Below are 25686 nucleotides of genomic sequence, written 5' to 3'. Positions count from 1 at the left end.
TCGTTTCCACAAACGTTGATGGGATATCGTAGCAAAGATGACGTCACGACGATCTTAGACCAATCTTCTCATTAAATAATTATATCAATTAGACCAATATAGTTCAGAGTAAAGGCTATTAATAATAACGACTGGCTCCAGTGGAAATGCCAGACGTCTACTTAGTCGCATTATGTCCGCATAGACAACAAATTAACATTTTTGCCCCTCGATACTGGCATTTTAGATAAATCTTTAAAATTACAGCAAATCAAGACAAATTTTTTCTACCTTTTTTTCATGAAGTTAGCGTCTCTCCTAGATTAATGACCTTGGAGTATCACAATTTCCATTGATAAAAATTAGAATGATAGCAGCGGTATTAAAAGAGCTAAATTTTGGTCTTATCATCGAGAAGTAATAGTTCTAGCAGTGTAAAATCAAATAAACTTTTAGCAGCTAGCAGAAAGACAGATTTGTTGACAAAAGTGAAAAGAAAAGCTGTCACAACTGTGTAATCAATACAACATTCTAACAATGTTGAACGGACATTTGGACTACTTCAAGAGAAGACACAATGCCCCATTTCCAATTAGAAAACAGTCCGTAAAGTGTGTAACTATAAAATCGAAGCACATATACGCAAGGCCAGCAACAACTACAATCGTATCATGTCGAAGTGTGACAGTAATTTACATAGCCTGTGACCGGATGCCGAGCACCGGCATCGTTTGTCCGCGGCGCCGTGCGGTGCATGCGCCCGCGCATGTTCGCCTCCTGCTCATCAACTTGTGACCTTGTTCAGGACCACCCACGGTATCTTAAGTTCTAGACCTTACTTAGGGCTACTCACAGTTTAAAAATGTGCTAATTTTAATTAACTAAAGTGACAGAAAATGTATGAAAAGACCTAACAAAATTTCTTATGAAAAGCTATCCGATAGTTATGCAGAAGTGATGAAGCCGGGCCTACTTTGTTTCTTTATAAGTAAACTTAATTTTTTTACTGGCTTTTGCCCGACACTTGATCCGCGTGAAAAGATTTTCCGGAGTAAAAACTAGTGTATGTGTAAATCCAGGTTGCAAGTTATTTGTATACCTAAACTTCATTACAATCCAATTAATCGTTTTGGCGCGATTGAATAGCAAATATACATCCAACATTCAAAGTTTTGCATCAATAATATTAGTATGACTAAACATCTTGGTACATTAAGAAGTGAACTATTTCTATCTTACGTGACATAACTTCGAAGTAATTAAACCATGTTTCGCCTCACTTACAGCCGAAGTTTATACTTGATAGAAAGATACAAAATATGGATCAACTACTCCTTACTTGCTCTACATTTAATAACTAGGCGATAACTGCTTTTAATCGAAGTAATCTCCGCAACTTCTGAACGAATGTTAAGTTCACAAGTAGAGAGTTGCAACGTCGGGAAAGGTTTCCTATTGAGCAGACTCAGGGGGAAATTTATTATCAATCAACATGAAGTAAGCCAAGGTAACTAAGGAAAGGTAAATCAAACAGGGTGAAAGTTCACAACTTATTACTTTTAGAGGATGGTCACAAGAGCATGGAGAATCTTCAAATACGGGCGAAGCCACGAGAGACACATGTATACTTTGTTGTATGCGTTGAAATTGCTTTTGCAGGCGTAACAAAAGACAGGATATTTGGTAAAATAATTTGTTTATAGTTTCACGAGGTTGAATGCAATATACAGCATTTAAATGCACTCTAAAAATACATTTATTTGTACAAGAATAAAATAACCTCAACGGTAAACTTTATCCAAAACGGTTGAGCGGTTTTCGAGGTTACAGCAAACATTTAAACGAATGGTGTTATTTTTTCTTTAATTTATATTAAAAAAAACATTATACTTAGTTCTCAAAGAACACAATGGTGTTTAATTAATAGAAATATAAAAACTTTATTACAGGACCTTCAACTCCCATCTTATGTCTATTATTTAAAAAGATCTGCTTCATCAACAACTTAAACCAAGCATAAAGTAAAATAACAAGTGATGATGACCTTCGTGAAAAAAATATACAGCATTAGTGTTGATAACTAAAGAGCTTTTAAGATTAAGCAGGATCTATCATATTATAGGATTCTAAATAGTAATACCGCTTTTAGTTAGACTTAGGCAACAAAAGGCAAGACATTTTGGACAAGTTTGCCAAAAAGCACGATCACTCTTTATGAAGGTATATTTCCATCATATTAACAGTAATTGCAGAAACAAGAAGTACTGTCAAAACATGTTTCTATCATATTACTAGAAATTGAAGAAACAAGAAAACAACAACATATTGTCAGCGTAAAAAACGACTTTTACGGAAAAAAAATCTGTAAAAAGACTGATTGTAAAACAGCGGCCCTCATCAGTAGGACAATACCTAATTATGTGGCTGTAATATGGCGGATGCAAATGATTGTCGATTTTTTAGGTTACTACAATATTGACGATGCGGGTCACACTGATAATATTCAACGAATTGAGTCACGAACCGACTCGCGAAATAGATTATTATATTTTTTGTTTCATTACTGTTACGATTTTTAATTTAAAGATGAATTGGCAGGCTTTCCAAGGAAAAAATGGTTGAATGCAATTGATCTGATGACAATGTAATCTTATTTATAACAGAATACCTGTAACTTTCAAAAAGAAATAATTGAATCTCAAAGTTACGGTTACACACGGAGGTGAGAGAAAAAAAGTTAAAATATAATGAAGTCCAGAAACGCATCACTACCCAACATTATGAGTAGAAGAGCATTGATCTGTGAGAGAAAATAGAAAAACTATTTACCTTAAATTGAATTATCTGACCAATTTTCCTCAATCTGACAAAAAGTTTATAATCACACAACAACGTTTTACTGAGCACTTTACATACACAAGCATATAACAATACTGCAAAGACGATGTAACTGATACAGTCACAAACCTGACCTAACCGGGGGTCATTTCCGTCCAGTAAACAATCCACGTCACATTACTCACAGCGGTCACAATAGTCGCAACAGTCACAACAGTCACAATAGCCACACACACTCGATTACCCTAGGACGTCGAAAGGCTATCTAGTCCAGGCACAATTTGGCGCGGCGCAGCACGACCGCGTCACATCCGGCCCGATGACCGCTTGCGCTTGCGCAAACTACCAACATGGGCATTGTATGCAAAACTCTACTCGCCAAATACCGAAATGTTAACGGTACTGATGCTGATATGGATTTAGGGCTCCGGTAGCCCAGTTGTGTTTGTGTTGAGAAGCCAACGAGAATAAATATTTTCTATTCTGAGTCTCTGACGTCAAAATTTTTTCATTTTATTTTCCTATAAAATATGGATTCTTAATATAGAGCTGCTGAATATTCTATAAGGTCCGTGACAAAGTGGGGACCGTGCAAATCGATCGAGTTTACGAAGCGTTGGAGATATCGAACGGGTATCTGAGCAGCCATATCTAGTTAGACTACAAGAACTTCTACGTCTTCGAAGGCCCTGGGTTCAATAGCCCGACCGGTCGAATAAAATCAATAAAAAGTGACAATCGGATACGGATATTATTAAATAATCAAATTAATCGGTTACGACGGCTGCTCTGTCAGTTTAAAAGTACCTATTTTTTACGCTAGCGAACTTCCGGATGTAGTCACATACATAATGAGATTAAATCGTTCCCTGCGCTAGAAGTGTACAGTAAAAATACAAAAGGCTGAAATCACACACCCGTCGAACAAATGATGTTTACCGAAGCACCGTCGGACAAACATACTGGCCCTTTGAAATGCGCGTACGCCGCTTTGCGCGATATCAAAAGGACCGGAAGGATTTTTAGAAGCCCCTTTCCTCCGTTTCCTATGCTGGCTAATGTTAATTTTTTAAGCAAACATCGTTTATGATTTTCCTTTCAGCAGCGGATTTCAACTTCAAAAGATATTTTTGACAGCTCGTAATAAATTGGTGCGGATTCAAAAAATATTGGTACAAAATAAATCCATATTGCAACAGGGGTTCCACAGGTTTTGTCTGCATGTTTACTTATAGCCTTGTATCGTTACTACTTAATCATATTATTATCGAGTAATACATACTCGTAATAACAAACAATCAAGCAACATCGAGTTTTGGCGGTAAACCAGTTTATTTTTGTCAATTGCAAGTTTATCTCTTATACACTGAGCTTATTTCATAACACCTTTTAATTTTATCTTTATTGCTTACGATAAAATTGCGGAAAAACAATTAATTGAAATTCTTGAGCTTTATCTGATATCAAAGCAAGGACTGACCAGATTTTATACTGAACTTTGAAAAGTATTTTAATATTATTACTAGTAATAGAATAGTATAGTTTAGATTGTAGAGCGGGATTATACGTCATGTAAAAGATATCGTGCGTCCCGTAGCGTTCATCTCCACGAACACGAGGAGACGCAACGCTCATGTGAAACAAATCCTGACCGGCACCGGACATCCGTCTTTGTCGATATTCCCATTCCACATCAAAGGGAACCAGGGAATTTCAATTCCAAACAAATTTCAACCTTAAAAGTGTAGATTAAGAGGCGACACTCAATAAACGTAAACGGAGAACTGGTCTAATACATCTTGTCACTCCGAGATGATTAAATTGCGCTGGACAACGTTACAATAGCGGATGCGGAAATAAGTCGTAGTGTTACAAATTGTGGTGCAGTGCGCGCCCAGTGACAGGAGAATGCTCACAATATTCTATTGTACGATTAAGATCCTACTCACCATTCATTGGCATTGACATTTTACTTTTCAATTGATCCGCTAAGAGGACACGTGTTGGACATCGTAATAGACGTCAGGGGTCCGAGTAAATAAGGATAAATATCACAATAATATTAACTGCTTAATATCCATTCATTACATACCAGCTCTAATAGATTGATGAAGTGTTCGACCTTCAGCGGATCGTGACGATGATTACAAACACCACTTACCTGGAACAAACGAGCAGAAAATATTTTTTTAACGAGCCGAGATGAAGAGTTACAGAAATAGATAATGATATTAAATTTGTCACTTGGTGTGTGTTGAGAGTGGTCACTCGTGCACTCCGTAGGCGTCGCCCACGTTCAATCCATTTCCGTTGGGCACTTCTGAGACGAGACACGTTCCTGCCTTGAAATTCTCGCAAACGGTTTATACTTTTGATCTTATCGATCCTTCAATATAACTAATGATTGCAATCGCGCAACATCGTTAAAGTTTAGCCGAGCTAGAGCTGATTGCATAGTGACGATCGATGCACCGACCGATCGGTTACGAGAAACGACGACCTTGGACGAGGACTCGCGCAGCGGACGTGGATAGTCGTAAAATAAAAACGGCCCTCGCAACAGCACAGACAAACAGACAGACGACTATAATATAATATGGCGAGACGCTCACACGATTGACGGCCGATAGCTCCTCCGTCAGTAGGTACGCCGGCATCCGGCATTCAAGGTGACACGGCCCATCCTTGCAGATCCGGTCCCGGCTAAAGGTGATATTATCACCAGAGACAATACTCTCGGCTTAATTACCATGAGAGTAGATAGTCTAAGATAGAAAGCCATTTTCATTACAATAAATCAATAACCGGGGGACTGGACAAGTAGACAGAACGTTCAAGAGTATAATGCTTGCAGTTAATAATGTAATCTTAATAAATCCTAAGAAATATGAAACCTTTAACATAAAACGCCACTTACTCAATGCTTTAATGTCCAACATTATTACGGCAACCATTCAGCATTAAGCGTTAAATCAAAATGATGGTCAATAGAATACAGAGTCATTACTCAACATGAGATTTGAAATTATAGTGGGTAATATAATCCGCGATAGTATCAGCAGGGCCAAGGCAGCGATGATATAAAACACTCGAGTATGCTGTATGGCAGTGTATGGGTGTATTAATATGGGTGGCATCGAGGCGGATTGTTGGCCTAGTGCGCAATGGGTTGTCGTTAAATTGAATTAGAGCGCACCACCGGCTTGCGCCCGCGCAGTTCGACGACCGATCGCCCACCACATTCACCATACTTATTGATCCCATTCAGCCGATCCTTTTTGATTGATCAATCCATGTGGGAGTGACAGCGTTCCAAACATGTGACAAAATTTGTGGTTTCGCTTGTAAGAAAACGATTGATGCAATGTGCCATAACGATGACAATAAATTGCAAAAGTGGTACATATTTCTAAAGGTTCTTTATGTAGATGTGGGCAGGATGAAAGTATAATTATAGAAATCACGCAGGCGGGCGTGGGTTAACTAGTCGGGGGCGGCGAGAGCTCTCCCTCAAGCGACACACTACTCAGTGCACAAATGGGTTGTCTCATTATCTTAAACCGATATCGATGTGTGACGTAACCTTGCATAAGACAATGCACTAGAATGAGCTCAGACGGGAAGTGAACAATCACGGAATCAGTTATGCAAACGCGGAATACAACAAATCATGCTTTTACGTAAAGCGTAAGGGAGACAGTCGACACTCGACTGCTCGACTGCGATAAATATTAACATTGTTTAGACTGTAGATGTTGATATATTGTATCGTGACACGTTCTTGTTAGTTTAATTGAAAGTAAATCATTACATAACTGTTACAATTAGGGGCATGACTAACTGGAGAGTTACTTGGCTTACATCATCGATCGGATAGTTGCCGGTCGACACTATTTTCGATGGAAACCGAGTAGGGTCGGGAGATATTTTATCATAATATCACGTACTTTGTATTCATAGGCTAGAAAACAAGCACCGGCCACAAACTGTTGCTTTCACATCGCCATATTAGTTACAGCGTGTGTCATAGTTAACAACGACAAAAGCTGTTGTCACAATATCGGAACTGCTCCAGTTCTTTGGAACTCCCTCGTCTTTTAACTTGTGAAGGAAAACCTATCTCGTGGTTAAAAAAATAATACAATGCTCGTAAAACTTATAAACTATAGTTTTTAAAATCTGTTCTAATACTTATAAAGTAATCATCTTCAACTTAACTATTTTTAATAATAGATAAACGTTCTATGACCAAATGCACTTATAAGAGCTTTCTTAATTCATTGTTGATATTTCTTCATATGTGTTCATCTTTCTATACCAGCAATACCAAGTTAGTACTAAACAAATATGAAGTACGAGTAGATAAAATATTCCTACAATAAATACATTCCTACACGCGGTGAGAAACCGCAAACCACATAACTTTAGAGCTTTCTTTCCTGCCTTCTATACACAGATATTATATTAATAAGTATTGATAAATAGGAAATGGAAATAGCCTAATAGACTATAGTAGCTTTTGGAATCTGGTTCTCTACCGGTAGACCCTTGTACTAGAAGGCAAGCAAGTTAATTATTGCAATTTGACATCAGACCCTCAACTAAGTAGGTAGGTATGTATAATACCAACTATAAATCACCCACAAGTGACTTGTCAATAGTATAAATAATTCATAGATAAAAGTAGATTAATAAACGACTTCACCAGTTAACGTCAAGGTTGATAAATGACCCCCAACATAATAATATAAGAAAAATTATTTCCATAAAAATTCTATTAAAGTATTTTGGCGGCCATTAAGTCCACCATAACACGAGGGTACGGAGGTGCGGTAATCCGACGATGGCGTGTATGATCACGTCTCACGGGGAACTTATGACATCGGAAGATATTTGAGAAGATTAGCAGCCGGGCCTCATGTCATCTACGAATTTATTAAACAAAAGCTGCATAGGTACGATGGTAACGCTGAAAGTGTGTTTATAGCATCCGCCTTCCTGCTGTGGACCGACGAAAATACCGTTACGAACGCACAACCAAACTCCATTTACATACGCAAATCATGACGAATTGCTCACAATGCGCGTCCGAAATACGCCGATGTTCCTCCGATACAGCGCAAAGTGATTCATTGCTCACTTCCACCCACTTAGGGACCATATTCGTATGAATGAACATATTATCCTTAAACCTTTTCGGAAACTAGATAAAGATGTCCAATACCGAAGGTCGTTTGAACTCATTAAAAAATACAATCCAAGGGCACAGTACAGTGGAATGCAACAGTTACAAAATATAATACCAATATCAAAAGGCAATTACTGCGGCGCACTCAATGGAATACAAATGTCAACTACGTACTCGTTACGATATAACTAGAAGCGACGCATTTCTATTCAGATCAAAAGCCTCATCTCCTCTTTATTGAAGTCTATTCAACGACTGCACCAGTAGGAAACTGCAAACAAGATGTCGCACGCCAACGTATGTAAGTATACGTTCAATTGCCTCTACGTGAATGGAATGTCCGACTGAGGGACACTTAATTTGTTATGGTTTCTTTTAATAGAATCTAATAAGCGCTGATGGTTATCGCATACGATATGTACCGGTTCAGTTATGGATTAAGTCATGGCGGAAACGGCCTTCTACAAAAACAAACTAACGCTGCTTGGTGAAGTTTAAAAAATTTTACACTCGTTAGTGCATCCGGTATTACGATTGCGCGTGGTGTCTTTTTGCTTCGAGTTGGATTTAAAAAAATAAACCGATCAATCGGCCAGCATAGCACACGGCGAGGGAGAATATCCTGCCGCCGCGGGAGAGTGGGGAGGAGGTTGCGCGCAGGCATCCATGAATGGCCCTAACGAACTCGCTGGCCTTGGCAGGACGGCCCTGTGGCCCTCCAGCGCACCGGCTAGCTACAGGCATAACTTTACGAACATCCGAACACTCCACGGCATTAATGCCCCGTGATATATTGAATTCTTTTGAATAACCGCCATAAATTAAGCTGTAACGATGAATTACTGCATCGACACCTAGCTAAATTATGTCCGGGATTAGCATAAATGGTTAGAAAATAGGATTATATTTTCCAGCAATGACGAAACAGGAAAACTAAAATGGTATATTATTACGAAACAGTATCGGGCGGTGCATACCTATGGGCTATGATATACATTATAAAACAGGAAACGCTTCAAGTGTTGCACACAAGCGCGCGTGTATATGCGCGGTAAACATCTCATTCACGATCCTTTGATTGAGACTGAATGAGTGACGTGCTCAGCGTTTACAATTTGCCTCGTAACAGGAAGTGAAACGAGTCCAACTATATCAAGGACGCTAATATTGGAACTTGATTTGTTACTCCATTCATCAGGCCAATGGAGTTATAGGAACTTAATTTCTTTTATAACTGGTGACTGGTTTAATAGAAACATTGTCTTGTGAACATGTTTACTATATCTCATAGTGTTATGTGTTGTTGTATTTGTATGTATTGTGCAGGTAAATGATTGGTGCGACCTTGAGCAGGCCAGGATCGACATGCTAACCCACTTAACGCTGCGTGCCTGCGCGTGCCGTCAAGGGATTACAGTTCGAGCTAATGACGCGCCATTTACAACATCTGCTGATTTGCTTTCATACATTCAATAGTTCTACAAACGCAAACTAACATGTTGATGAATATATTAACTGCGGATAAATTCTATAGTTCAAACTAGTTGGTTATTCATATTCAATTCAAAGATTGTTGTAAAACGTAGAAACTTTATCTTTTCAATTCAATTCGAACTGTAAGAAAGAAGTGAGTGAGTATCTTTGATTGTACAAGCTTTCGGAAATCACGGTAGTACGGACGAATAGTCAAATAAACAAGGATGAAGTCCGTTCCATTGGTGACACTCAGCGGTTCTCAGGCACACCGCGGAACGTGCGGAAGACGATGTTCCGCTGTAACCCACCATCCAACTCCTACAACAAACATTGGGACAAAAAGAAAAATGTCTCTTATTGGTCCAGTAATTACCAACCTCGAAGTCACTCGCAAACAAATAAAACGCCTCAAGGAGTTGCCAATCAAGACACGCCCTCATACAACCAGCCAAGATTCGCACGTGAACAATTTAACTGTGAATAGTTCTTTTTAATCTCAAACGTTTTCGCTCAAAATACTTCTTTTGATATTTTTTGTGTTTGACCTTTCAATCGGTTCATTTGAACGGCATGCCTACCATCTTACCTGTGTGATTTACTCACAAAAATGGTAGTTTATTGAAAACTGTTGGCGTGTGAAGGCGGAGGGGTCAACTCGTGATCGATGATTGACTACGGTACACTCAGGAACAAGCCTCTAAACTCAAGCACGAATTCTGATTCACGGTGTGCCTGCACTGTGGAGTAAATGCCAGATCCATTATCATTTGGTGTCAGTTAAAATTGCCGTTGCAGATCCGTGAAGGAACGTTGACCTGGATTCATGATCGGCCCGCAACATTATGATACTGCACTCATATTCAATGCACAAATTACAAGTTTAGCAACCGGTACGCAGCCCGGATCTGCGTCTTGAAAACAGAATAAGATGTGAACAATGCCTCATTATAGACCGGTGTTGTTGCCACCACGGGCTAAACTAAGGAAGTCAATATCTATTAGCTCCGCACAATAGGTGAGCGACATCCGAAGCTCATTACTGGCATTCGTTTCCGCTGGCGATTCGCAACACGCGAATAAATCGCGGCCTATTGGAATATCACAGACTTATTACGCTATAAATAACTTGTATGCAAATATTCCTAAATAGATATCGTAGTCGATCAGCATTACTTTTTAAGAAAGTTGCTGGTAAATTTGTCACGGTCACCGCGAGATATCCAGTTTCTAACGTCATTAATAAAGTGTATCTAGTCTGAGATCGTTCAACCTGTTCGTTCGATAAATCAAAATAAATAGTGTAGAGTTTTATGCAGAAACTTATTGCCTTTTATATAAGTCCGTCGATGTGTTCACATTATTAGCGTTTGAAGACTCGTAAACACACGCGGCCTTGGCTAGTTGCTTGTTTACGGATACTAAATGCGTTGGCAAATGAACTCGAATGCGTAGTTAATTTTGTAAAATGATGACACCAATGTTTTGCTTAAGACTTTTAATGGATGAATAACTATTATAAGATGCGAAAGCCAAATAAAAACACAGACTAAAATAAGAAGCCCACAAGAAACATCTGCCGTCTGCGAGCCGGCGGCGAATATCTGTGTTGAATATTCGTTACCATGTACATTATTTAAGTCTATGGCAAAATTTAACCTGTGCCGACAGTGCATATCCATAAACCAATGCAAATAGAACGTGAGGACGCATAATAGCCGAGCACTAGTGATCCGTGCCAGCGATCCTCAGGACATAAAGTAAGCAAACATGATTTGTTTTGTGCAAACATTGCATGTTATCTCGGCGGTTTACAGACGGTGTATTATCTGTGCGCACCACCGCATCACCTACGGTGAACATAGTAGTCGCAAGAGACGTACGTGCTTTTCTACTACACAAACATTTACCGAGTCAATATTTGTCGCATGCCCCCGCGAGTGTTGCAAGGAGCCGCCCTACGCCGACGTCATCCTACGACTTGTGATGTGAGCAAACAAACGCGGGGATCAAAAAGCGACACCAGTCGTAAAAACAAATAAAAACAATCCACGCGACAGTTAAAGAGGCGATTTAAAGTCGAATGATTAACTTCGATCCGATAGCAAAGAAACAAACGTAAAATTGACGTCAAACAATGATCTTGCGAGAAGAAACCCGACGAGTGAACCCATGATCGCTGATTTAATGAATACATTTTACAGGGCAGCAGTACAACGTACAGCGGAAAGCGCATAATGACTTCCGTTCGCCGGACAACGAGAAACAACGAAAATAAACGACACGCTGATTTCAACTGACTGAAAAATTCGATAAAAACACATTGTGTACAAAAGGAGGTGAAAGTATTAAAAAAATGTGAAGATGTGCGATAACACTGGGCATGGCAAAAACTGGAGCTCTCGATAAAATAACGACATGGAGGAGCAAGCTTAAAGCATGAAAGAGATAAATAGGCATGATATTTCAAGATCGCGAGCCGATAAATTGGCAAACCTGTGGATACGTTTAACGATTTAAAGGGACTTTGATAAAGGGATATGGGAAGTGCGGTCGACATAGCGCAAGTGCCCCACCGTTCATCGGCTCGCGATTCTAATTCTGATATATCCTGCGGGTTTCCTGTGCAAGCACCGACCGGAACCGGCCCACTCTCCACTGGTAATAAATAAACCATACGGGTTTCCAACGTCGACGCTTATGATCTTATTAACAGCTAGAAAACTAGTTCGTATATCTATCTAAAGTACCCATTGAAAACTCAACGCGTCCGATATTTTTATTTCACACCTCATTGCGTAAAACTAGTCGCCAAGTGGCAAGTGTTATATCAAAACAAGTCGTTTCATTGTGACTAATTAAAATGTGGATTCCATATAGACGTTAACAATAAAGCAATTACTAATAGGCACAATGAAGAGGCAACATCATCAATCACCCATTCAGCAGTCGGTCGTTATTGTCTATTCGTTTGAGCAGTAAATGATAACAATATAGTCGGTGTACTAACAAAAACAAACTGCTTCGTATCGACACCGATACACCGCGTATATTTACATACGATGCAGACTATAAACACACGTACGAAGGCAGCCCTCCCATCTGTCGTCCAACACATTTATCGCAAATTATTGCTATAAATAAAAACATAAGGTGTTTACAATATTTCTATTTGAGTTTCCCGCGGCCGGCCTAAAAATGATTCACTCAGAGCTAGTGTATTAGAAATATACTCTAAAACAATGGGTGATAGAAGGCCAATGAAGAAATATGGTAAATATGTTCTGCCGTCAGTTTAAAAAACTGTACTTAAAATGGAACATTGCAGCTCCTCAATAATCAGTTCACATCCCCTTTAGAGTCGCGTACTAAATGTGCAAGTTAACACCTATTGTTTCCATCGATGAGTACTCTTTCCATTCACTTCACCTAACGAGCCCATTGACTGTTTCTAGGAACTACTTCGATTGTTTAGTTCTCAGGACGGTGCCTTTGGCCGCTGCAACTTGAAATATCTCCATCGAACCTGTTCCTTGAAATAGTACTTCAAATTTTACTGCTTAAAAACTGAGGAAGATTATAGGGAAAAGACAACAACAGAGCCGCCATGACATTACATATAAAGCTGTCTGTAATTTTAAACCAAGCAGCAACTAATATAAGTTCCATGGTAGGTTGAACACAGACGTAAATGATGGCATGAAGTCACAGTCCAGAAGCTCGTCATGGGAATATGTTTGTTTCCAGATTACATACTTATCAGAGATAATATGAATGTTCCCAGGTCACCGTTCCGTAGACTGAGTACTAGATCCTCGTGGGAGTTTAATGTTTCTCATTATAAAATCGTGATCTCTAACATCATAAATAACAATTTGTCAAACTGCATATAAAAAGTTCCCAACCGTGGTTGCTCAATTGAGATAAAGATTAATAACACCGATCTTATTAACAGACACGCAACAATCCTATAATAACTTACACCTACACTACAAGACATCAATAGAACAAAAACGAAGATAATAATTGTAAAGATAATTGAAGCAGACCTGTTCATTAGCAGAGAAAAAACAGTAAAAAACTTGAACGTCCACGAGCACGACACAAAAACATTCGGAGAACAAGTTAGTCTGTTGTTAATGCTAACAGCGGGAACATCGACATCGCAAGAAAACCTTCCAGGCACAATCATTAGCGATTTAGATTATAACATATTAAAAACCATAACATCCGTGATATTAAACGATGTAACATTAATTCATGACCATATTGTAAAGACCACTTATAAGGAGTCGTGACTGAAGATCGAAAGAAGACAAAACTCTGCAGGGGGTGATATGCCAACGTTTAATTGGACAAGCAACCTTTTAAGGCAGATTTCTTCAAAGTAACAGACTCACGATCTCCGCTGTCGCCGAGTGATGTCGCGAGACAGGAAGCGGGTGCAAGGGGCGCGGGGCCACGCTACACGATATCCCTTTTACGCGGACCAATTAACGGACCCCGTCGGACCGGATGTACGTATACACATGCATTAGCACCTCCACCCTCCACTAATCTTTTGAATGGGAAATAAAAAAACGTCTTGGGAAAATATACGGCAGCGCGAAATCGAGGTGTTAAGATTATAATTTTATTATCAATAATATCGTCACATACACATCGGAGACGTGACTTCATTGACCGGATTTCACACCGCAGGCAATCGTCCTTGGCTGAGCTACTTAACTCCTGAGCCGACTATGGTACAGGACAATAAAACTTGCTAAGCATACAATTACATCCATAAGTGGAGGACAGGAGAGTAATAGTATTCACGGCACGTCGCATGTGACTTGTGTGAGCACTTGAGCAGTGTGAGCTGAACGGTGCGCTCCGAGCAGACGGTACGTTTCTTAATGAGAGCTCCATTTATTTTCGAAGCGTAACGCATTGCCGAGTCGCCAAATCTGTCCAACTATTTACAGCTGGAGTTAATCCACGTGTCAGAAATCCGACATTGTTGTGAACTTAAAATAGGTCAAGAGCTTGTGGGAATTCACAAATACGTACCAAAATATTGAAAACCACACACTTATGCAATGAATAATCCGAGTAATTTGGGGAAAACGCGTGTTCACTAGTCTGTTTTCATAACACAAGGCAAATACAATTTTCCAGTAATAAACTAATGTGTGTCTAGGGCATTATAATAAAATAGAAAAATCGTCGCCCGAAAGTATTTTAATAGAGTTTCGAAACAATCACTTATTCTGCAAAGTTTGACACGGTTACCTTCAAACAATAACGTTCACAAATATTTGAAGAAAGGAAATACTCTATCCTATTATTAGTAGTTGGTAAAAGAAAGCGGAAGTGGAGCCCGTGCCGCCAATTACAAAGCAAAGTATGGCAAACGTATGCTACTTCCGTTTTGGTACCGGGAACAACCCTCTGCAGGGGCTGTTACGGAAGGGACAAAAATTAATAAGTGCTTAAGAGTCAACCGCACTACTGCTCCCGTTTTAAAAACAATCGTTTTTTTTCTCGTCTCAGAAATGAAACAGTAATCGATCATCTAAGCTAAAATATAGTACAAAGAATCTAAAACGCATACTCTTTTACGAGAGTTAATATAATAATCTGTTGGTAATGCTTTAAAATGTAACAACTTTTTCATAGCTTTTAGTGATTCCTCAACAAAAAATGGAAACAGAATAAAAATTGCTATCATCATGCAAATGGAATTTTCTCATATTGTTTAAAATAGCCGAGGTTTATAATTAAAACAGAACAATTCCTTTGAGAGAGTCGGTGCGATGGTGCGCGAGCGCAGCGATCGCGAGCTCATAGCCCATTACCGGCCGATCGTATAAACTTCGAACATAATTTATCGCTTCCTTTCTGTGTTTTTCACTCGGCAACAATGCTCAGCTCTCCAAGTGTGAAGTTAATGGCTTTACGACGTGTCGAGATGTATTTTCTTAAACGAGTATGTGGATACTAGAGATCATAGCACTACAGGTTATCACCGCAATATCTAGCATGAATGGAATTGTGCGAAACAGAACATCCGCAACTTGTGAAGCTTCCTGGGGCTTTAAACGTAATGGAGATTCTTAAAAAAGAAATCTAATTAAAAGTCCAATCGCCAACTAAGAGTCGGGCAAACAGCGGGATCACGAGCTGTTTCTTTGTCGAGCTCGCCTCGTGAGAAATTGTCTCACAGTTTCTTTCACTTGTCGCAATACCACTTGACTAATGACAGTTAACATGTACGTTGAAACTCCGTGAGAATCATTTGCAGCACACAATGACGCCAGCGCAAAGTTCAATGAAATATTTGCAAGTTAAAATATTATATATCTGAGTAGAAATCGCACAGACAACAGTTGAATGTTTCGTAATTAATTATTTCTAGCAACACTTATAATGTTAGATGGCGGTAGAGTTTAACGCACTCTGTATCCTGAATGTATTTTAGACTTCAATTTAATTACAATTATAATTTACATTATATACAATGGTGGGAAAAATATAATACCTGTGGCATGTGTATAATAAGAAACGATTGGATAATTAGTAGACGAAGGAAATGATATTTAAATTGAGTGGATGGCATTCATAAAACTGGATGGTGTAATAAGGAAAAGGGGGAATTATAAAAGCGTAATGGAAATGCTAGTATAATAAAGAACGGAAGTTGAGGGTTCTAATACTGTCGGCGGCATAAAAAATCCGATTTGTTACATTTAGAAAAACCAACCAACTGGAATTTGTATCGAGTAGATTTGAACAAGGCTTTTGACGTTGTACACCATATGCTATCTTAGTTTAGAATTGAAAGATCAAAATGTTGCAACAACTGAACCTCGTTAATGTCTTAATTAAATAAATTCAATATCCTCTTTGTAACATAAGCATGATAAAAGGGTCTACAGCGAAGTGCACGGACACCGCGTGTAATGGACTTCATTTGCGGGATAATTCAAAAGCGACACTGGGAGGAAAGAGGGTGTGTCGATTTAATTTCCGCTGACCATCAACGAGAGCTTTCAGAGCGGTTTTTAATGTTAGTCGATTAAGATTTAATAGTGCGACTAATGAAAAAAGAAACACCATTATGAACTTAAATTTATAATCTTAACGTGCGTGAGTCTATGAAGAGACCAAATTACTTAACACCAATAATAAAACTCCATGAGTTAATTATGCGACAACTATAAAAAATCTCGTCATAGATAAGACACTTGATAATCCTCCAAGATAACAGCCGGTCGTCGATCAACTTCCTGTTCAATTGAGACTTAATTACGGAGCCGATCTCACTGCGGCAATAAGCGAGAATATCTTCCTTCATATTTGAACTAGTTGTAATTTCCGTAATAAACACTTCTTGTATCTGCTTGCTGCGAGCAAAAAGTAATCGCCACAAGCGGCCAGTTAGAAATGTATGGAGTAATATCATCGTAATGGGATGAAATGAAGGAGTGTTCCGAGCGAGGCGTGTCAATTTAATATCCGCTGGTGGGCCCGTGATGGATGGCTGTTTTATTAGCCCCCGGACTGGAGTTTACGCGCTTACACGACACACCGATCGATGTTATCAAGAAACCAGCCTATGTTTCAACTTTCATACATTCGAAAGCTAACACTCAGCTGTGCAAATTGGCGATTTATAAAGTTAAATCTTCGACCTCGTTCGAAATGTTTAATTGGCATCCATAGAAGGGAAATCGCGAAACGGTGTCGTACCGAAACCGATCGATATCACGCACCAAACAATAGGGGCTCATCAATTTCAACGCGACGTGAGTGTCGAGAAAAAATTGGCGAGAATCGACTCCAGGTAGAGTTTGCTTAGCGCCTTATTAAACGGTCTATTGTGTTGCGACGGCGCCTACTCTGACCATTTTTTGCGGACAACTTATAAACAAAAACGGAACGCATCTGTCTCCTTGAGGTACCCCGATATAGTCTTGTATATTTTAACTATTTTAGGAGCGATCGTTTTAAACAGGTTAACGAGAACATTAACGCTCGTAAACGATGTAGAAATTTTAATTGAAACGAATAGAAACTACAATTTCCTCGGACCTAGGAGAAGTATCTGTTCCGGACGTATCGAAATGTTCGTGATAAGTAAGTACTTAATTACAGGAAAGCTATTAGAGGCGAGTTCCACTCGGTACACATAGATAAGCAATATGAATGAATGCTGCTCGTTATGTATTGCGTGACATATAATTATGTACATATATTCGGAGTACTTATTGCCTAAGCTCATTGTGCCAGATAGCAAGAAGACACGATGGCGTACTACACCTACAAATATTCAAGTTACGTGGGCACCACCTACAAAGCCGGCCCACAATCGTATTTTTCGTTCAATAAGCCTAGCCTACGTGTCACCTTTGCTCGCTAACCTAGCATTTGTAATGAATGAAAGAAATATTCGTAACGACTTACTCACCGTATATGTCAAACTATGTCTGCCGCTGGCGGCTTTCCCGATGGCTGGTTTTCTTATAGTAACAAGGAGCTGCGTCTCACTCGCGGAAATCGCACCGCAGACAAAACAACAGGGGAGAAATCACTCAAATAGTCAACTGTCAATCAAACTTTGAACACAATCAAACACGTACGATTTGAAATAGTAAACGTCAAAATGTAGTGCACGAGCATGCGCTGAGCGCTCGCGTGTTGGCGCGTTCAGCGACGGCGCGACTGAGCGTGAGCGGCGAGAGCGCGGCACGCGCCGGTGGGGGCTTCATTCACAAATCGAGTGGCGGGGCACGGAGCGCGCGGGGCCTGACCCATAGGCTCATTCATGCGATTACCAAGTCGGTGTGGTGACCTGCGGCCTATCGCTACGTGCACTCCGCGATTCACCACGCCGATTCCTGGCTCGTGAGTTACCATTGCGATACTCACCACTCATTGTAATGCAAAGAGAAGCATGACAGCTTCCTGTACTTGCCCAAACACCGGTTTTGTGGAACCGCAACGTAAGCAGCAATTTGGAGAATTTTATTGCACACAACAATGAATACACAATAACAGTCTTTAGCAATACGACCGGTCATACGTGTGTGCAATTGCGACAGCGACCTGACACAATTAATGTTGAGTACAGAACCGGCGAAAGTAAGGAGAAATTCGAGAGTCGTATTTGTATTATGGAGGACATCTGCGCATAATTCAGATAAAGCTGAATTAAAGATACGGCTAGTGGTCGAGCTTTATAAAGATCAATACTACAGGCACAGGCGGTCGTAATGGACGACAGCGTTTTATCGTTGTATCTGCGATTAAAACCGCTACGTATAAAACGGTGACTTGAAATCGGATCCCGTTGCGCCACCGACGGATTTACAGCAATAATGACTTCGCAAGCAAGAAAATTACAAGCGACAGTGCCGGTGAAAGGCTCTAAGTACAGGGCATAAGCGGTTTATGTAACAAAGTGGCCTGCACCGCACGTGCCCTGCGTTGCTTCACTTGCTTCACTCGCGATGCAACACTGCTTTTTATTTCGCTGAAGACGACATTAGCATTCGAGAGGCGTGTGATGATCTCACTATATTCGCCGTACAACTTTGGTTAAAAATAACGATGGACAAGTTTCTTAGAGGGGTCATAATTTACCACCGTCTTCGTCACATGACAGACAGCAACAGTATTTTTTGTATGAACCGACTGCCGAAAGCGTGATCGTTTAGTTTCCATGACCTTTAGTGACTCCCGGTTAATACATACGTATGTAAAACCACGGCCGAGACCGTATGGCGCCCTGTATTGTACTACGTGAATTAGCAAATTATCATACTAACACGTTTCTGCTCATTACAAGGTCTTTCGCAATATTTCCTAACGCTAAATTAAGAAACATTAAAGCGTGATTAATGAATATTAAATATTATCTAAGAACGAAAGCAAATTGAAATTATTGAAATAACCGTATTAGTGTCGGCGAGAAAGAAACCGGATTATTTAAATGATCCTCATGGGTGGCATGGTCAAGCTTATTAATGCCGTAAGTTAATTCGAAGCAACAAAATAATGTAGTTCGGAATACTCATGAAACATTCATGAAAATTAAAATTAATATAATTAATAGCGACTTGTTTTCTTGTGGCACTATCAATACAATAATACAATTTAAGTATTCATGACTTTTCAGCATCCTTCTGTCTCATCAACTCTATCGTGATTTTTCTGAACTTCCAGGATCTGGCAGAGAGAATATAAATACTAAGGTATTCTACCTTCAATACTCTGCTTGTTATTTTCTAAAGAATCTTTAGACTCTATCACTTGTGAAACCACTCACATGCAAAATACTATGTACCTACTAAAACATCTTAGCTATCTTTCCCACACACAGAAACGAGTTACCCGGCAAGAAATTCTACAAGCAGATGAGACATTAGCAAACCACTATACAAATAACAATCTTACAAACGCTACTAGCTAATTTGTATATAAATTGAAAGACATTCAACTAACTAGCAAATAAATTTTCCTAAATAAGGCGATTCAACGAGATGTTGAAAAATAAAACATCAAACACATGCCACCCGGTTGGTTGCTAATTACATTTAAATAAAACTACATCATTTATGGGCTAGGCAACTGGCTGCAGTAATGTTGCCTAATTAACTACGTCCACGTTGACTTTCATTGAGACCGCAAGCCCTTATAGGTTATAGCTTTCTAAATCACAAGTCGTAATAATAAAATCTTTATTCGTTATGGGAAAACTGCAATTATTATTGCGAAATTGTAAAATATGAGAAAACTGACGGATTATTTTGAAAAATATGTGACTGTATTTTTTAAAGTCTCATGCCTTACACATATTAATAAGTTCAAGACTCGTTGCATTATAATATACTGTGACTGTCTGTTACATTTAAGTGATAAACCGTTAAGCCAAATTTGAAAGAATCTGGAGCGAATTGCAGAATTAGGATCTAACAAAGAGTCTTATATTTAACTAGCTGACCCGCGCAACTTCGTTTGCGTGTATCCCGCTACTTCGACAAATACAGTCAACGCACCAACACATATTGGATACTAATTTTCAATTCACAATAACTTCTCTTTCCCTTAACCGCGTTTAAAATATTAAAATGTTTTTTGGTTTCTGTGACTCTTCTTTGATCGCCCCCCCTATCAGTTTTTGGAAAAAATATTTAAGTAATGTACAGATTTTTTTTTGTCTTATATGTATAGATCAAAGTCGTAGTACCTACTTTTAAATATTATTTATTTTTTATGTACCGTTTTTTTATATTTTTTGTTTTTTTTTTTATGTACTTACCTACTTTTGTTATATACATCTAACTATTATTTTCTTGTTTACTTTTTAAATTATTTACATTCTACATTTTATTACTTTTACTTACGCTGCCCCCGCCGCCGCGGCCGGCCCGTACCGTGCCGCAATACTAATATCGTGATATCTCCTAAACTATATGTCTAAATAACACACTGTAAACTGCAAAAATAATCTAAATTAAATGCTCGTGATGATGAACTTACTTATTTTGATAAGGATATATGTATTATTGGTTATATCACCAGTTAAACATCACCCAACGAATTAAATGTTTTTTTAATACAGAAAAGTAGTTTTTGTGACTTAAATAAAAAAGCTGGATATATGTCATCGCGGACTTTTTTGTAGAACTAATAAAGACCAATGTTTTTGCTATACATTGTTCTTACTTGTATCCAACGGTATAAGCGGCGCACGCACAAATGCAATCTTCAATTAGATTTTTTTTCTGACTTCTGGGACATAAATCGCTATAACTCAGCTAATATAGTTTCAATGTATTTCAATTATATATAAAAACCTGTCGGAGAAAATACTCTTTCTATTAGTAAAAACCGCATCAAAATCCGTTGCGTAGTTTTAAAGTTTTATGCATACGAAGGGACTACAGACAAAATGGGCGACTTTGTTTTATACTATGTAGTGATGTACCCCTCCAGCTATTAGAAAGAGGGGACAAAACTAATGTTCCAAAAGAGTAGTATCCGCTAAAAAACTTAAGAAGAAAAGATCTAACATTATTCGTTTTCAAAAAAAAATTCAATCTGCCATGTGTCCCCAATTGTATCCAGATCTGTACCATCGCAACACAAGACTAGAAAAAATTGTACAACATTCAATTCTCGGTAGCTATTAAATAAAGAAGTCATAGACCTAGTTTTACCAATTTACGTGATATAATGATTGATAAAATTCCCAGAGGAAGTAGTCATTACGCATAAAGATAATGATCATATAGACCCGTTATTAGGCTCATCAAGACACACTGGCGACTGAAGATATCGTTATAATCAACATACTTGATCGGTGTTAACACTAACATAACCTGGGTTTTCACTTGATACGATCTCTAAGTTAAGATATCCATTTGAATTGTTTAACCTTTATTTTACGAGGAATTTGGACTAGACAATATTCTTTTAATCAGCATGTTTGGCATCTAGTAAGTTAAAAATAAACATTACTGATTTACTTTTTGATTTATAAATATAGAAATAGTTGTATCGGCAAAGATTGAGTCTACTACCGAGTTTACACAACTGAAAGCGAATTGATATAGTATGGTGTATACATGTGCCTATCTAAAGAGCAATTTTATACCAATGCGCTTTTTCGCTGCTTATGTGAATACTGGGTAAAACCGTTAGGAGCATTCAATGACTATTTCAGGAATATTTTAGACTTCGTAATAAACTTTAGATGGGGTAACAGCATGCATTATACTTGTATGTTTAACTAAAGCGGTCTACACACCAAAGCCGCTGATCCGGCGACACAGCCCGGCGGCTTAGTGCCGGCGGGTTAACCCGGCGGCTTCAGAATGTCCAAGCCGAACGACTTTGCCGGCGGCAATGCCGGCGGTACGACAGCCGCGGCATGTGGTGTTCTAGTAATTGCCAAATAGTCGTAGAGATTGGCACGTCCAATCTCTACTTGTCAAAGATTAAGTCATTTAAAGGAAGACAACTTGGTTCTATACAAACCCATTTCTTATAAGACTTTTCTGAATAGAGAATGAATAAGTGATCCGTCACTACTCTATGAAAGCCGGCGGGCAACTGACTGAGTGAGTGGAGAGGGATGCAGTCGGCATCGGCATGCTGCCCCGCCGGCTTGCCCGCGCGGGCGCAAGCCGGCGGCATGATTGTACAAAATAAGGCCGGCGGGTTGGGCCGGCGATCCGTGCCGCCGGGTCAGCGGCTTTGGTGTGTAGACCGCTTTAGTTTAAAAAGAATGCAACATTTTTGAAAATAACCATTAGTATTCTAGTAGTAAGTAAAAAGAGAGACCAACTAAGAGACAAGCTTTTTCTCTTTATACAAATTACAAAATCAAGGCGACAACAGCCACCTTAAATCTGCAAAGAAGCATCACTAGAAACAACATTTTCTAGTAAATTCTCCGCCTCACAGACATGAGAGCAACACTCAAAGTGCAATATACAATGCTAATGGGAGTAACGGCGGAATAATGGCATTTATTATCATAATCACCAGTCTTCCAGTTGACTGAATAAACGAGACAACTCATAAACGACACCCAGTTTACACTTGCTTATTCACGTGGAAGGGTAAACGGCGGGAGGTAGGTATAGCAAGAATGTGGAAAGGAAATGATGCATGATGAGTAAAGATCTTCGAACCAAGTTAAAGACCAACCCTATTATTCATAAACACACTATAAACCTACTTCAGTTAAAAAGCTACTATAATATGTTTTCTCTTTTTCATTTCGCTAAGGAGTGAAAGAAACAAAACGCTTTATAAGCCTTTCATAACCTAATATATTTTTATGAATAAGAGGGTAAGAGTTTACTGAATTATGCTGTATATTCAGACAACTTACTAGGGAGCCTTGTAGACAGGGTTCGCGGCTTTTGCGATCTGTTTAACACAGCCAGTTTAGTTCGAAAATACATAGAATTAATCATTATGATCCAGATTAACCGTACATGACAAGGCTCTGTACTAAGTTGACGGACTATAGCAATGATAAGTACAGCTTGGATTTATTTATTTCAAAAGGTAATTTTTGATAGAATTCTAACGCCCGATTAAAATTCGCTAAGGTATTCGATGGAATATCTACTTGACTAGGTCAGGGTTTTTAAAAAAAACCAGTCATTTTGAAAAAATAGGCTTGACTTAGTCAAATTTAAAAATCAATCTTAGTTTATACAAAGAGGTAAATGTCTGTCCCAATTATGAAAGCAATCATTTATCAAAGTCAAAAGTCTTCAGGCGACTAGGCGACTGGACAACAGATTGACCACTTATCGTAAAACGCGAAACGAACTGGTCTTTCTAAATAATCATTTAAAGAAGGACGAGGTGAAGACAAGCCGTAGGAAAGAGACAAAATATGTGAAACGGACGACAGGCCTCTGTGGGAAGGAGACAAAACATGTGTATACTACCTTTAATAGAAAACCATCCCCTAATAATTAATTCCACGAGGAAACAGCCAACAGCCAATGATCATTAAAGAGGAAGACCACACATTCAAAATTACATACAAGAACAATAAATTAATGTACGTTAGTAAAAAAATGCACATTGCACATAATTTTCCCGCTCGATACAATCTAAGGGGTAGGTTGATTACCCAATGCTTCCTGTTGTCAACTAATGCAATAAGAAACTGGATGTAAGTATCAATACTGTTATACATCGTAGGTTTTAACTAGGTTCTTCTTGTATGGGTTTATTTTAGATTCGATTTGATGAAGTTGCAATAGGTATTGGTCACTTTCTAGACAATTTGATACTTCTTTCGGCAAGATTTTCTGTAAAAATTATGCAGAATAATCACATGTTTTCTGCTAACTTTATATCGTACTAATCCCTAATAGCTTTTGGCTCTACGATTATCAGATTTGACCAACTTCTTATTGCTTATAAACGCGATTTATTCTGTGCGGAATGATTCCTCAAATAAAAATCCAGCTTATGTGTTGCTTTCCAAGTCATAAGCTATCAGTAAGCTATATTTAAATCTATTCAGTACTTCAGATAGAAAGAGTGATTCATTTTTCGTCACAAACATTCATTGTTATAATAATAATACAATAACAGCATGAGTATCTAAAAGCTTTAAGTTTATTTTACATAAGCTTTCCTCTTTACGATTGCTACACTTTTAAAGTGGGATTCCCTACAGCTTTTTATCGCATAGATAAACTACGATGACCCGTAAAGTACTCCAGTAACGTTGGTTATTGTTAATGCGGGCAAAACCCAAGTTATTTGATAAAAGTACTGTGAACTGTTTACCCACTTCAATAATTAAAACGTTGTAATTATTGAGATAAACATTTGTAACGTGACATTGTGATGATAGCGACTGACCGACCTCTAATGTATTGAAGTTATTTGAATATTGGAAATTAGCAATCGCTTTAGAGATGAATGAATCGTGAGGAAACCCTGCCTGAGGGGACTTCGAATCTCAAATTAACTTAATTTCTAAATGTGGACTTAATCCCCTATGAGAGTTTCATATGAATGAATTATAGTAATTCCCAGAAGAGTCAGGGGTGAACCATCATTTTATCATTCCCCAGTCATCCGTGACACAAATAGTGACAACAACACACATCTTCAGCCAATTCGACGAAACCCACGTCAAACGATGAGACGGGTCAATTCTGACTCGAAAACACACACCAGTGATAAATTAGTAACAACATAGGTACAAGTCGAAAATAAATATACATAATTCATTTTTTATCACACAAGTTTGTCCCTAACATGGATTATATTAACGATGGACAAGTTACATTTGCAGAATTCGTGACTCACCGGACCAAACACAGCGGGGAATCAAAAACCGTCGCCGACGTGAATGATATCAACTTGAATGAAAAATACTTTTGCTTTTTGATACATAACAAGTCCGTCTCTGAATTTTAATGCGTGTAGTACGTTATTACAAAGTAAAATTAGGTTTATCAACCGCTTATCTCACGACTAGAAGAAATATTTAAACGAAACATTCATGTTCATTTCCAGGTAATTTATAAACGTCGCTAGAGTTATCGTGCTACTGGGACGTGAAAAACAAGGCAGTAAACACGGTCATTATGTAACATAAAGGCTAAAGGCAATTAATTGCAGCTAACAGAATACACCACCCACCCGTACCACTGACAGAGCTAAATGGCGCA

At 38.7% G+C, this 25686-nt stretch overlaps 1 protein-coding gene across 4 annotated transcripts in view; it reads right to left on the bottom strand.

Moving 5' to 3' along the window:
• Hecw (Hecw ubiquitin protein ligase) overlaps nucleotides 1-25686 on the bottom strand; it is a 117180-nt gene that overhangs the window by 87134 nt on the left and 4360 nt on the right. The window contains exon 1 of one of the 4 annotated variants that reach the window (XM_076113824.1): nucleotides 17931-18191. The exons of the other annotated variants lie outside the window; for them this stretch is intronic. The gene's annotated coding sequence lies outside the window, so the exon portion shown is untranslated. Of the gene's footprint in view, nucleotides 1-17930; nucleotides 18192-25686 lie in introns of those variants that run through there. 4 annotated transcript variants of the gene reach the window in all.

Source organism: Anticarsia gemmatalis, chromosome 4 (genome assembly GCF_050436995.1).
Source record: "Anticarsia gemmatalis isolate Benzon Research Colony breed Stoneville strain chromosome 4, ilAntGemm2 primary, whole genome shotgun sequence".
In the NCBI taxonomy this organism is placed as follows: Eukaryota; Metazoa; Arthropoda; class Insecta; order Lepidoptera; family Erebidae; genus Anticarsia; species Anticarsia gemmatalis.
The sequence above is the reverse complement of the archived record's forward strand: the minus strand, read 5'-3'. Positions and strand labels throughout refer to the sequence as shown.